Consider the following 14,216-nt stretch of genomic DNA (forward strand, 5'->3'; position numbering starts at 1 on the left):
ATTCCAACTCAAATTGCGGTTCTTTCTAGCCGTAGGGTGCTCCTGGCGGGAAGAAGTGTTCATACGAGACTGTCAAGCAAACATTGGTTTCGTTGCCAAAGCTGTGATCAAAATTTAGTTTTCACAACTTAACCAATGTTTGAAACCATCAAATCTTTATTAAGTGTGCCTTCGGTCGTAGAGCATATGTGCTTAATGCCTATTCGACGATTTGATTAAAAAAGATTACTTTGTCTCGTTTAATGCCTTTTGCACACCTCAGCTAAAAAGACAATGCTCGCACGTACGCGATGTGCATTTCCAAGCCATTGTCCTACAAAATAACTTCCGCTGCCACCTGGCTTGCGGCAGCGAGAGCTCAAGGTCAGATGAAGTTGAAGGGTGGGGCGGTCCGGGCTGAGCAATGTCACACTCTAAACTTTTGCCATCAAATTCTGCTGCTGAACTGAAATTGGACGATCGATTAGTGGGTTCATGGGTCACGCAACAAGCACTGTTTAGCGTGAGCTTCGATTTCCGAAACAAATTTCCAACATCATCCGCCGCATTTTGTTGTGTCATCATTTGGTTACGGCTGTCTTGCCAGTGAGCTAATTGCGCGTCAAGAGAGAGAGAGAGAGAGAGAGAGAGAGAGAGAGAGAGAGAGAGAGAGAGAGAGCGAGAGAGAGAGAGATGAGAGAGAGAGAGAGAGGAGAGAGAGAGAGGAGAGAGAGAGGAGGAGGAGAGCGAGAGAGAGAGTGAGAGAGGAAGAGAGAGAGCCGAGAGAGAGAGAGGAGCGAGCGAGGGAGGAGAGGTGAGAGGAGAGAGAGAGCGAGAGGATGAGAGGAGGAGAGGAGAGAGAGAGAGAGAAGAGAAGAGAGATAGAGAGAGATAGAGAGAGAGAGCGATGAGATACGAGAGAGAAGAGAGGAATAGAGAGAGAGAGAGGAGAGTCGAGGAGAGAGAGAGAGAGAGAGATGTGACAACAATGCAGTTTGTCTATGAAGTTCACGATCTTCGAGAAGGCGGAATAATTGATCAGCTACAAACCAATACTACAATTCAACTTATCAGGTATTATCGCCATGCTGTACTCTATAACAATGCTGTTTGTTTGCCTGTTCTTGTGACGGGTGGTAGGTTGGAGGTGATCTGTCTCGCTAGTGTCTTCACGTCATATTGTTTCCAATGATTTCATGAGTGATGTGTTCGCCCGCCTGTATCTGTCAGCTGACGTCATGCGATTGCAACCGTGCAAATGTGATCAGGCCCTTGCCCCTTTTGGCGAAGCTTTTTCTTTTTCTCCATCTAGCTGTCGTTTGATCTCGTAGTCGATCTCTGCGTTGGACAGCGAGCTGTAAAGCACACCCGTTTTAGTTTAACACACATTTCTTGGTACAATGCCTAGGGGAAACAGGTTTTCACCGCTTGTAGTACAGTTTGTAGGTTGTCCTTGTGTGTTCTCCTCGAGTACATTGCGTGCCTGAGTCGTTAGAAACTTGTTGAGTCCGTGGAAGATAGTAAAAAATAATCGCGCGAACTATGAGTATCAAGAATCGAATAAATTAATGATTCACTGATGAGGAGATATAAAAAGTATGATAAAGGAAAACGCGACACCTCTCAACGATGACAAAGCTCCGACTGTCATCTATATAAGAATCAGCACACCGCAACCACAGGATGAAAGATAACGGACAAACAGAGATGAGGCCGAAAGCTAATAATGTAGCATGCGCCTTCATGTATGGAGAGCAAAGCTCTAACAAACCACTATATACACTGAACAAACAACGACCTCTCTCTTGTCGCATAGTTTGACCTGCCACCTCCAATTTGGGACCTCTCTACAACAAACAAAGGAAGCCCAAGACTACGATATTGACCTGACTTCACAGAGAACGCAACCCCCTCGCTTACAAGAGCGACCATCGGAAACCACAGATCACTGCAGCCGTCATTATCCGGATCCACAAATCTCACCTCAACACCCAGCAGGAGCATGACAGCATTCTAGCTGTTTCAAATCTTTAGTGGTTTTGTGGGCCGTGGCCGCTGTCGCCTTGCCAGAGGACTCTGCCATGCGTTAGCCTTTGTGAACTAAAAATTTAAATATGTAAAATGTAAAGTCAGACTCGGGGATTTTGTCCTCTACATCGCATATCCATAATGCAACGAAAATATGAGTGCCTAAGCGAAAGTGAACTTCAGACTGTGATCACAACCATTTGTATACATAAGCGCGATGTCATTCGAACTATCGTCGCATGTATGTAATATTTATACCACATCATAACCTAACTTTCAGCTTGATTATGCCTTGTGTTTTAATGGAGTGTCGGAAAATAATAAACCAGTTTTAACACCTATATATATATATATATATATATATCTGCTATGTATATGTGTGTATATATAGTATATATATATATATATATATATATATATATATACATATATATGGCGGCAGATCGGAGCGTAGTCCGCGGTCTGCTGCCAATTGCCGCTCGGGCAATGTAAGCATGGCTGATACGCAATCACGGTCGAGGTCAACGTTGCCATCACAGGTCGGCCTCCCGGAAAAGGGGAAAAACACTTCCGGCAAAAAGCCAATCGCGGGCGAAAAATGCCATCCACCGACCAACTGAGTAGAGGCGGAATGCTCGGCAAAAGCACTCGCTGAAAGGTGTACTCACCTGAAACGTCGGGGATGAGTGTAAATCCTGGTCAATCGGGAACGGCAGACGGTAGTTGAGATTGTGAATAAGCTTGGTGTGTGAGTCACGCACCACCCTCATCGGGTAGGTCATGGTTACCTCATGGAACGCCTGGTTGGCGAATACACTTCTCTCAATTTTGACCCTTGGAATACAGGCCATGTGCATGCCAACGTGGCGCCAATCACACGGAGAACGCCAACAAGAATGGAAACGATTACAGGGATTGCAGGGGCAAAAGATGATTGCAATCCCGTAGATGGTTGCAAAAAATGTTTCACCTTTCTATTTAACTGCGAAACGAGATAAACACATTGCAGTGCACTGGAAGATTTACACAAATGCATCTGTATCTCGTTTTAAAACCACACATTTTCTGAGGTTAATGGTGTTTAATCTTGTTGCTAAGTTGCTTTCAGTACATTTATACTGCATCCCCGACAATCACCCCACATAAAAGTTCCTGTCCCATTTAGAACCAACAGTGCCAGGGTTGGTGAGGGGCTACCGCAGGTAAAAGCGTGCAGAAGATCACCCAGAAGAGCTTCGTGTTCGACCTACTAGATTTCCAAATCCTGTTTTCTTCGCTTCCTTTGTTGGAACACTAGGAGCACGTTATCTTTCACGGTCAGGGGCTGAAAAGCCCTTCCGTCCCAGCCAGGGCACCTACCGGCTGCTGTTCTGGCGATACGGAGACGAGTCCCCTGAACGATCTTAAGGTTCTTAGAGGGATGCATCATGCGTCGGCTTCCTCCCTGACGTGAGAGGGCCACTGGCCCGAGCTGTTGGTCCCAGACCGACGGAGGGGTCCTCGTTGACACAAAAGGATCCTTTACCAGAGCAGGTAAGATCTTCTGGCAATCGGGGTCCCGTTTCCGTCTCTGTTCAGCAAATGTTCCTCTTGCTGACACGGGACACCCTGTTAGGCACAGTGGGCCCCTGACCGACACAGCAGCCTCTCATTACTTCCGGAGCCCTTGTTGTTATTTCGTTCATTAATACACATCGCGAGCAACGGCCTTGTGCCTGCTTAGAATCTGGGCCCTAATGGCTTAGACCGACAAGAAGGCGACTATTCGGTGTTGGTGGTCTCCGGCAAAAATGGAGGCCCGTATTACTCCAGAACGTCTCCAATACATGCAGTAGTCCCTCTAGCTGACACTCGAGGATCCAACCCTACGGTCCGGGTCCCTAATACCACCTACGGCCATCCCTTCGGGGCCCTGATCGTCTGTCCCTAGGGCTTGATCCTCGTGGCCCTCGGGACCTAAACGGGGAGGAGGGGGGTGGGGACAGTGCAGTTCTCCTGCGATTTTACCAAAAATTTTTAGTCTATGAAGTGCAATGACGCCATATGTAAGTACCCCCAGTTGAAAGTCACCTCACCCCCCATTTACGCCGAGCTAAAGATAAAACGGTAGAGCTATTATAATATGAAAGGAGCCGTCTGGATCAGGAGACCACATTTCAACTTACCACACATTTAAATCAAAGACGATTTTCGGCAGTTCCAAATGTGTGCCGATGACATCATGTGTGACACCCAAATGTGTGGCGATGTCTTATGACATAAGAGGCGTCAAGTGGAAAGACGGAAACAACTACCATTTTCTTCATCAAATTTGCGATTTCCGCGCTGTCGTAAACTAAGCAGAGCCATTACTTAGTCGTTATACCCATGGACGCAGTCAACCCTCATCAGTTGCAAGGCTTCTCCAATTCCATCGGAAGCCGGGGAAACGAAGACTGCAGAAAATGGGAACGACATATTTGATTTGCATCGTTTCTTCGACTACCTAATTGTACGCAAGGAATGGTACCGGAACTTGTTCCATCTATTACCGAAAAATGCACCAACTAAGCAACGAACATCATTACAGCGTCATCGTTTCCAACTACCGGCCTTCACAGACTGATATTCATAGAAACCATTCACTGAATCATAGATAGTTGTACCATGAGACGCTTTCAGAACCCGTGACCCTCCTCATCTCGATCACCGCTGCTGGCTATCGCCAGGTGGCGCCGGTGAGCTGTCCAAAGCACAGCCCCAGCTCTCCGATCACCGCTGCTGACTGTCGCGAGATGGCGCCGGCAAGCCGCCCAGAGTACAGCCCCAGCTCTCCGGTCGCCGCTCCTAACTGTTGCGAGAGGGCGTCGGTGAAACGGCCGGAGCACAGCCCCAGCTCTCTGGTCGCCGCTCCTGACTGTCGCGAGATGGCATCTGTAAGCCGCCCAGAGCACAGCCGCAGCTCTCCGGTCGCCGCTCCTGACTGTCGCGAGATGGCATCTGTAAGCCGCCCAGAGCACAGCCGCAGCTCTCCGGTCGCCGCTCCTGACTGTCGCGAGATGGTGCCGGTGAAACGGCTGAAGCACAGCCCCAGCTCTCCGATCGCCAGCAATGACTGGGAATCGATGCTAGGCAGACTGCTCTGCGTGGGACCGGGCAATTCGCTGTTTAACTCCCGTAACGTCAAGGTGCCGTCCGCCGGGATGGCAGCGGGCCATCCTGCGAGCCGTCGCCAAGTTGCCGGGAACACCTGTCCCGCCGCTGGGCGGGACAGCTGTTCCCGGTAACTTGGCGGCCCGGCTTAGTTCAGGCGACTTCGGCTCGGTCAGGCCAGTGTAGTTTGGGCGGCGCAACCTCTTTCGGCTTAGGTTACAGAGAATGTACACGAGGTAGGCTTTGAACGGCCGTCTCTGTGGTCTAAATGAAAAATCCCACCGCCCCACGTAATCATCTGCCGCCTTTATGACCTGGGGGAAAGCTGCCAAACTCATTATACTACGGCAATGAGCATGGGCTCAGCGCGGGCCAACTGTTTGACCTGACTAGCTGAGGAAGGTCAGCTGGCAACTGGCCAACGTGGATACGCCCAGACCTCAGGCGACAGAGCCCCAGCAATATGCAACACATGACACCTCTCACAGCTCTGTCACTCAAAAGGCCGGAAGTGAAATTATCCGTTTAACCAGAATGGCACAACTTGGGTGGTGAGTTCAGGATATGAGTTACAAGATTCGTTAAACAAGAACCCAAAGTCATCCATGCTGACTCATTCGGAGTACATTTCTAAACAAAGCCGACATTTGCTCTCCCCTGTCAACAGTTGGCGCTACATGTACGGCACCCGGCTGCTTTGGGTCGGACGGTGTCGGAATCGTTCAGCGTCACAGTTCAGTCGATGGCAATTTAAGTGGTTACAGTTCAATCAACTGTACATCCGCCTATATAACTCAGTTGGTTTCGCGTCTTCGCCCACTCTGCGGCTCAATATTCAATAGTAACATCAAAGAACACGAAAAAAACATGAGCGACCTGCAGCTAGCGCACGGGCGCGCAATATCAGCTGATCTGACACACCAACACGCTTGTCATCACGTGGCTGATACTTATGCCTATGCGAATACGGTTACGCCAGGAAAAGCCACGTAAACGCTTCTTTTTTGCAATGCGGTGGAATATCCATCCTGAAGGCATGTTTTAAAATGCAGACCGGTAAGATGAAGTAGGTTCACTTGCATATCCACAAACAAAACAGCTTGTTAACTGAATGACCGTCAACATAATCAGGACTTCAGTCCTTGCGCCGAAATCCGGCCCGGCCCGGTTTACGTTCTCAATGATCGCAGGAAATTCATCCGCAGAAAATGAGGCAAAATGTTGTAGCGGTGGACCATCCCCCGGGACAGTGTGTCAGCATGAAAGGCGAGTGGGGCGATGACTCATGTCTGAGTGAGGAAAACATTCACGGCTCAGGGCGGTAGGTCACGGTGGCGCCGGCCAGTCCCACGCAACTCGTGTTGCAGGTATCAGCCTTGGAAAATAACTGCAAAACTATACGTGTGTTAATGTGTAAATTATACCATCGTGTTCGTCCTGCGATTGTGCGTCGAATGACATATAGTAAAACATTAGAGCGTTGCTCGAAACATATAGCGTACTTCATGCACGCAAACTTCCATGGTTTTGTTTCTGAGAGTCGCTCTGTTTCAAAGCAGGTTGCCGGTGCAGGCGGTACACAGAAGTGGAACAAGCATTCAGAGGCGTTGTTTTAAACATGCAAGTGATCATAAATCTTGCCGCGGCCACTTTGATAGGAAAAACGGCCAATCTTAGACGAGAACGTTCTTTCGACCCATATCAAGGCCAACATGAAACCCAGCACGCCTACAAATCGGATGCATGTTCAGATTGAAAACAATAGTTTTCCGGGTAGCAAAATGTTCTCAGCTCACATCTAACGAACCAATGAAAATCAATGGGTGCTATCACTTCCAAACCATGTAAACCGATGTCACCACTTGTTGGCAAAATTTTTGATCATCGGGTATTGACCGAAAATTTGTCGGAGGCCATTTCTTTGACAAAAATAAAAAGCATCCAAACACATTTTCATTTTTGAATGAAAGGGCATGGCCCATTTAGCGTGTAAATGCAGCAGAAAGTGTTTCTGTGCAAGCAAACAGCTTCTGAGGGATTGGAAAATTAACATCGGGCGCCGTTTGAGAGGGCTTATTTGAAATAACTTCAAAACCATACGTGTGATAATGTTTTAAGTAATACCATCGTGTTCGCCTTGCGATTGCGCGTCGAATGACATATAGTAAAACATCATTGCGTTGCTGGAAAAATATAGCGTTCTTGATGCACGCAAATTTAAATAGTTTTGTTTCTGAGAGCCGCTCCGTTTAAAAGCAGATAGCCGGTGTAGACGATACACAATGGTCGAAAGGGCATTCAGTGACGTTGTTGTCAACATGCAAGTGATCACAAATCTTTCCGAGGCCACTTTGATGCGAAAAGCGGCCACATTCAGAGGAGGACCATTTTCGACACATATGAGGGCCAATATGAAACTCTGCACGCATACAAATCGGATGCATGTTCAGATAGAAAACAGCCGTTTTTTTCGGGTGGCAAAATATTCTAAACTCATATCTAACGAACCAATGAAAATCAAAGGACTAACTTCTAAACGATGTAAACCGATGTTTCCACTGGTTGACAATTTTTTTGATCACCAGGTGCTGACCAAAAAATATTGCAGGGCCATTTTTTCGAAAAAAATGAAAAGTTTCCCAACGGGAGTTTTTCAAATCTGAATGAAAGCGCATGGTGCATTTCTTGGGCAAATGAAGCAGAAAGTGTTTCTGTGCATGCAAACAGCTCCTGCAGCAAAGGAAAAACCAACATCGAGCGCCGTTTGAGAGAGTTTTCTTAAATAACTTCAAAACTATACGTGCGTTAATGTCTTAAGTTATACCAACGTGTTCGCCGCGCAATTGCGCGTCGAATGACATACAGGAAAAACTTAGTGCGTTGCTGGAAACATATAGCGCTTTTCATCCACGCAAACTTCCATGGTTTTGGTTCTGAGGGCCGCTCCGTTTGAAAGAAGGTTACCGGTGCAGACGATACACAGGTATGAAACAAGCAATCAGTGGCGTTCTTGTCAACGTGCAAGTGATCACAAATCCTGCCGCAGCCACTTTGATGCAAAAAACCGCCAATTCCAGAAGCGGACGTTTTTTCGACCCAAATGCCGGTCAATATGAAACTGAGAACGAGTATAAATCCGATTGATCTTCAGATATGAAAACAGCCGTCTTTCGGGTAGTAAAATGCTCCAAACTCATCTCTAGCGAACGAATAAAAATCAAGGGATGCCTTAACTTCCAGACCACGTAAACCGATGCTTGTTGACAAAAACTTGTTGACAACATCTTTGATCACCGGGTGACGACCAAAATATTTTTCGGAGGAATTTTGGTAACAAAAAACATGAAACGCAAATTTTTCACGTCTGATTCAAAGGGCATAGTCCATTTAATGTGTAGGTGAAGCGATAAGTGTTTCTGTGCAGGCAAACGGCTTGTGCATCAATTGCAAAATCAACATCAAGCGCTGTTTAAGTGTTGTTTGGAAATCACTTCAAAACTATACGTGTGTAAATGTTCTAAGTTATACCATCGCGTTCTCCATGCGATTGCGTGTCGAATGACATACAAAAAAAACATTAGTGCGTCGCTGCAAACATATAGCATTCTAAATGGCCGCCAAATTTCATAGTTTTGTTTCTGAGAGCCACTCCTCTTGAAAGCAGCTTGCCGGTGCAGACGGCACAGTGGTGGAACAAGCATTCAGTGGCGTTGATGTTAACATGCCAGTGTTCACAAAAATGGCCGCAGCCACTTTGATGCGAAAAACGGTCCACTTCAGAAAAGGAGGTTTTTCGATCCGTATGAAGGCCAAAATCAGCTCCAGCACGCGTACAAATCGGATCCATGTTGAGATTGAAGATGTTTTTGGGCCAAAAAAATGTTGCAAATTCATATCTAGCAAACCAATAAAAATAGAAGGATGCTTCAACTTCCAAACGATTTAAAGTGATGTTACCACACGTTGACAACATTTTTGATAACCGGGTGCCGACCAAAAATTTGAGAGGGGACCAATTTGTCGAAAAAATGGAACTTCCCCAAACACGCTTTTTAATTTCTAAAGGAAAGATAATGGTCCATTTAGCGTGTGAGTGCAGCGGCAAGTGTTTCTGTGCTGGAAAACAGTTTGTGCAGCAAATGATAACTCGAAATCGAGCACCGTATGAGCGGGTTTTTGGAAAAAAAATCAAAGCTATACGTACGATAATGTTTTAAGTTATACCATTGTGTTCGCCGTCCCATTGCGCATCGAATGATATATAGTAAAACATTAGTGCGTTGCCGAAAACCTACCGCATTCTTGATCGCCGTAAATTTCCACGGTTTTGTTTCTGAGAACCGATCCGTTTGAAAGCAGATGACCGGTGCAGACGATACACAGTGGTTGAACAAGCATTCAGTGGCGGTGATGTCAACATGCAAATGATCACAAATCTTGCCGTGGCCACTTTCATGCGAAAAACGGCCCACATCAGAGACAGACGGTATTTCGACCCATACGAGGGCCAATATAAAAACGAGCACGAACACAATTCGGATGCATGTCCAGATGAAAAACCGCCGTAACTCAGGTAGTAAAAAGTTGCCAACTCATCTCTAACAAACCAATGAAAATCGAAGAGTGCTTTAACTTGCAAACGATGTAAACCGATGTTACCACATGTTGACAACAACTTTGTTCACCGGGGGCCGACGGAAAAATTTTGGGATGCCATTTTGTCGAAGAACATGCATCCGACTTGTACGCGTGCTGGATTTCATGTCCGCACCCACATGGGTTGAAAAAACGTCCGTTTCTGAATTGGTCCGTTTCTCGCATCAAAGTGGCCGAGGCCAGATTTGGGACCACTTGCATGTTGACAACAACGCTACTGAATGCTTGCTCCCCCACTGTGTATCGCCTGCACGGGCAAACTGCTTTCAAACGGAGCGGATCCCAGAAAAAAAAACCATGGAAATTTGGGGCCATCAAGAATGCTATATGATTCCAGACACGCACTAATGTTTACTATATATCATTCGACACGCCATGGCACGGCAAACATGATGGTATAACGCAAAACATTAACGCACGTACAGTTTTGAAGGTACTTCCGAAAAGCTCTTTCAAACAGTGCTCGAGGTTGATTTTGGAATTGCTGCAAAAGCTTTTTGCCTGGACAGAAACACTTGCCGCTGCACATACACGCCAATTTGACCATGACCTTTCGTTCAGAAAACAGAGAAGTCACGTTTGGAAAATTTTAATTCTTCTCGCCAAACTGGCTTCCTCAAAATTTTCGGCGAACACGATGGTATAACTTAAAACAATAACGCACGTATAGTTTGCAAGTTATTTCCAAAAAACCTTCTCAAACGGCGCACGATGCTGATTTTGCATTTGCTGCACAAGCTGTTTGCCTGCACAGAAACACTTGCCATTGCACTTACACACTAATTGGACCATGCCCTTTCATTTAGAACTAAAAAAATCGCGTTTGGAAAAATTTCATTTTTTTCGACAAAATGGCTCCCCCCAAAATTTTCGGTCGGCACCCGGTGAGCAAAAATGTTGTCAACAAGCGGAAACATCGGCTTACATCGTTTGCAAGTTAAAGCACCGTTCGATTTTCATTGGTTCGCTAGATATGAGCTTGGAACATTTTACTAGCCGAAAAACGGTTTTTTTCAATCTGAACATGCATCCAATTTGTACGCGCAACTATGTTTTGCGCAACAACGCACTAATGTTTTGCTATAGATCATTCGACGCGCAATCGCACGGCGAACACGATGGTATCACTGAAAACATTAACGCACGTATAGTTTGCCAGTTATTTCCAAAAAACTCTCTCAAACGGCGCTCGATGCTGATTTTGCATTTGCTGCACAAGCTGTTTGCCTGCACAGAAACACTTGCCATTGCACTTAAAAACTTTTGGACCATGCCCTTTCACTTAGAAATGAAAAAATCGCGTTTCGAAAAATTTATTTTTTTCGACAAAATGGCCCCCCCAAAATTTTCGGTCGGCACCCGGTGAGCAAAAATGTTGTCAACAAGTGGCAACATCGGCTTACATCGTTTGCAAGTTAAAGCACCGTTCGATTTTCATTGGTTTGTTGGATATGAGCTTGGAACATTTTACTAGCGGAAAAACGGCTGTTTTCAATCTGAACATGCATCCAGTTTGTACGCGTGCTAGATTTCATATTGGCCCTCAAATGGGTCGAAAAAACGTCCGTTTCTAAAATGGGCCGTTTTTCGCATCAAAGTGGCCGCGGTCACATTTGCCATCACTTGCATGTGGACAACAACGCCACTGAATGCTTGTTCCACCACTGTGTATCGTCTGCACCGGCAATCTGCTTTCAAACGGAGCGGCTCTCAGAAACAAAACCATGCAAATTTGCGGCCATCCCGAATGCTAAATGTTTCCAGCAACGCACTAATGTTTTGCTATATATCATTCGACGCGCAATCGCACGGCAAACACGATGGTATAACTTAAAACATTAACGCACGTATAGTTTGCAAGTTATTTCCAAAAAACTCTCAAACGGCGCTCGATGCTGATTTTGCATTTGCTGCACAAGCTGTTTGCCTGCACAGAAACACTTGCCATTGCACTTACACACGTTTTGGACCATGCCCTTTCATTTAGAAATGAAAAAATCGCGTTTGGAAAATTTTCATTTTTTTCGACAAAATGGCCCCCCCAAAATTTTCGGTCGGCACCCGGTGAGCAAAAATGTTGTCAACAACTGGCAACATCGGCTTACATCGTTTGCAAGTTAAAGCACCGTTCGATTTTCATTGGTTCGTTAGATATGAGCTTGGAACATTTTACTAGCCGAAAAACGGCTGTTTTCAATCTGAACATGCATCCAATTTGTACGCGTGCTGGATTTCATATTGGCCCTCAAATGGGTCGAAAAAACGTCCGTTTCTAAAATGGGCCGTTTTTCGCATCAAAGTGGCCGCGGCCACATTTGCCATCACTTGCATGTGGACAACAACGCCACTGAATGCTTGTTCCACCACTGTGTATCGTCTGCACCGGCAATCTGCTTTCAAACGGAGCGGCTCTCAGAAACAAAACCATGGAAATTTGCGGCCATCCCAAATGCTATATGTTTCCAGCAACGCACTAATGTTTTGCTATATATCATTCGACGCGCAATCGCACGGCGAACACGATGGTATAACTTAAAACATTAACGCACGTATAGTTTGCAAGTTATTTCCAAAAAACTCTCTCAAACGGCGCTCGATGCTGATTTTGCATTTGCTGCACAAGCTGTTTGCCTGCACAGAAACACTTGCCATTGCACTTACACACGTTTTGGACCATGCCCTTTCATTTAGAAATGAAAAAATCGCGTTTGGAAAATTTTCATTTTTTTCGACAAAATGGCCCCCCCCAAAATTTTCGGTCGGCACCCGGTGAGCAAAAATGTTGTCAACAAGCTGGCAACATCGGCTTACATCGTTTGCAAGTTAAAGCACCGTTCGATTTTCATTGGTTCGTTAGATATGAGCTTGGAACATTTTACTAGCCGAAAAACGGCTGTTTTCAATCTGAACATGCATCCAATTTGTACGCGTGCTGGATTTCATATTGGCCCTCAAATGGGTCGAAAAAACGTCCGTTTCTAAAATGGGCCGTTTTTCGCATCAAAGTGGCCGCGGCCACATTTGCCATCACTTGCATGTGGACAACAACGCCACTGAATGCTTGTTCCACCACTGTGTATCGTCTGCACCGGCAATCTGCTTTCAAACGGAGCGGCTCTCAGAAACAAAACCATGGAAATTTGCGGCCATCCCAAATGCTATATGTTTCCAGCAACGCACTAATGTTTTGCTATATATCATTCGACGCGCAATCGCACGGCGAACACGATGGTATAACTTAAAACATTAACGCACGTATAGTTTGCAAGTTATTTCCAAAAAACTCTCTCAAACGGCGCTCGATGCTGATTTTGCATTTGCTGCACAAGCTGTTTGCCTGCACAGAAACACTTGCCATTGCACTTACACACGTTTTGGACCATGCCCTTTCATTTAGAAATGAAAAAATCGCGTTTGGAAAATTTTCATTTTTTTCGACAAAATGGCCCCCCCAAAATTTTCGGTCGGCACCCGGTGAGCAAAAATGTTGTCAACAACTGGCAACATCGGCTTACATCGTTTGCAAGTTAAAGCACCGTTCGATTTTCATTGGTTCGTTAGATATGAGCTTGGAACATTTTACTAGCCGAAAAACGGCTGTTTTCAATCTGAACATGCATCCAATTTGTACGCGTGCTGGATTTCATATTGGCCCTCAAATGGGTCGAAAAAACGTCCGTTTCTAAAATGGGCCGTTTTTCGCATCAAGGTGGCCGCGGCCACATTTGCCATCACTTGCATGAAAGCAGATTGCCGGTGCAGGCGATACACAGTGGTGGAACAAGCATTCAGTGGCGTTGTTGTCCACATGCATGAATGCTGAGAGCCGCTCCGTTTGAAAGCAGATATCCGGTGCAGATGATACACAGTGGTGGAACAAGCATTCAGTGGCGTTGTTGTCCACATGCAAGTGATGGCAAATGTGGCCGCGGCCACTTTGATGCGAAAAACGGCCCATTTTAGAAACGGACGTTTTTTCGACCCATTTGAGGGCCAATATGAAATCCAGCACGCGTACAAATTGGATGCATGTTCAGATTGAAAACAGCCGTTTTTCGGCTAGTAAAATGTTCCAAGCTCATATCTAACGAACCAATGAAAATCGAACGGTGCTTTAACTTGCAAACGATGTAAGCCGATGTTGCCAGTTGTTGACAACATTTTTGCTCACCGGGTGCCGACCGAAAATTTTGGGGGGGCCATTTTGTCGAAAAAAATGAAAATTTTCCAAACGCGATTTTTTCATTTCTAAATGAAAGGGCATGGTCCAAAACGTGTGTAAGTGCAATGGCAAGTGTTTCTGTGCAGGCAAACAGCTTGTGCAGCAAATGCAAAATCAGCATCGAGCGCCGTTTGAGAGTTTTTTGGAAATAACTTGCAAACTATACGTGCGTTAATGTTTTAAGTTATACCATCGTGTT

The sequence above is a fragment of the Pollicipes pollicipes genome, unplaced genomic scaffold (genome assembly GCF_011947565.3).
Source record: "Pollicipes pollicipes isolate AB1234 unplaced genomic scaffold, Ppol_2.1 Scaffold_7261;HRSCAF=8764_pilon_pilon_pilon, whole genome shotgun sequence".
Taxonomy (NCBI): Eukaryota; Metazoa; Arthropoda; class Thecostraca; order Pollicipedomorpha; family Pollicipedidae; genus Pollicipes; species Pollicipes pollicipes.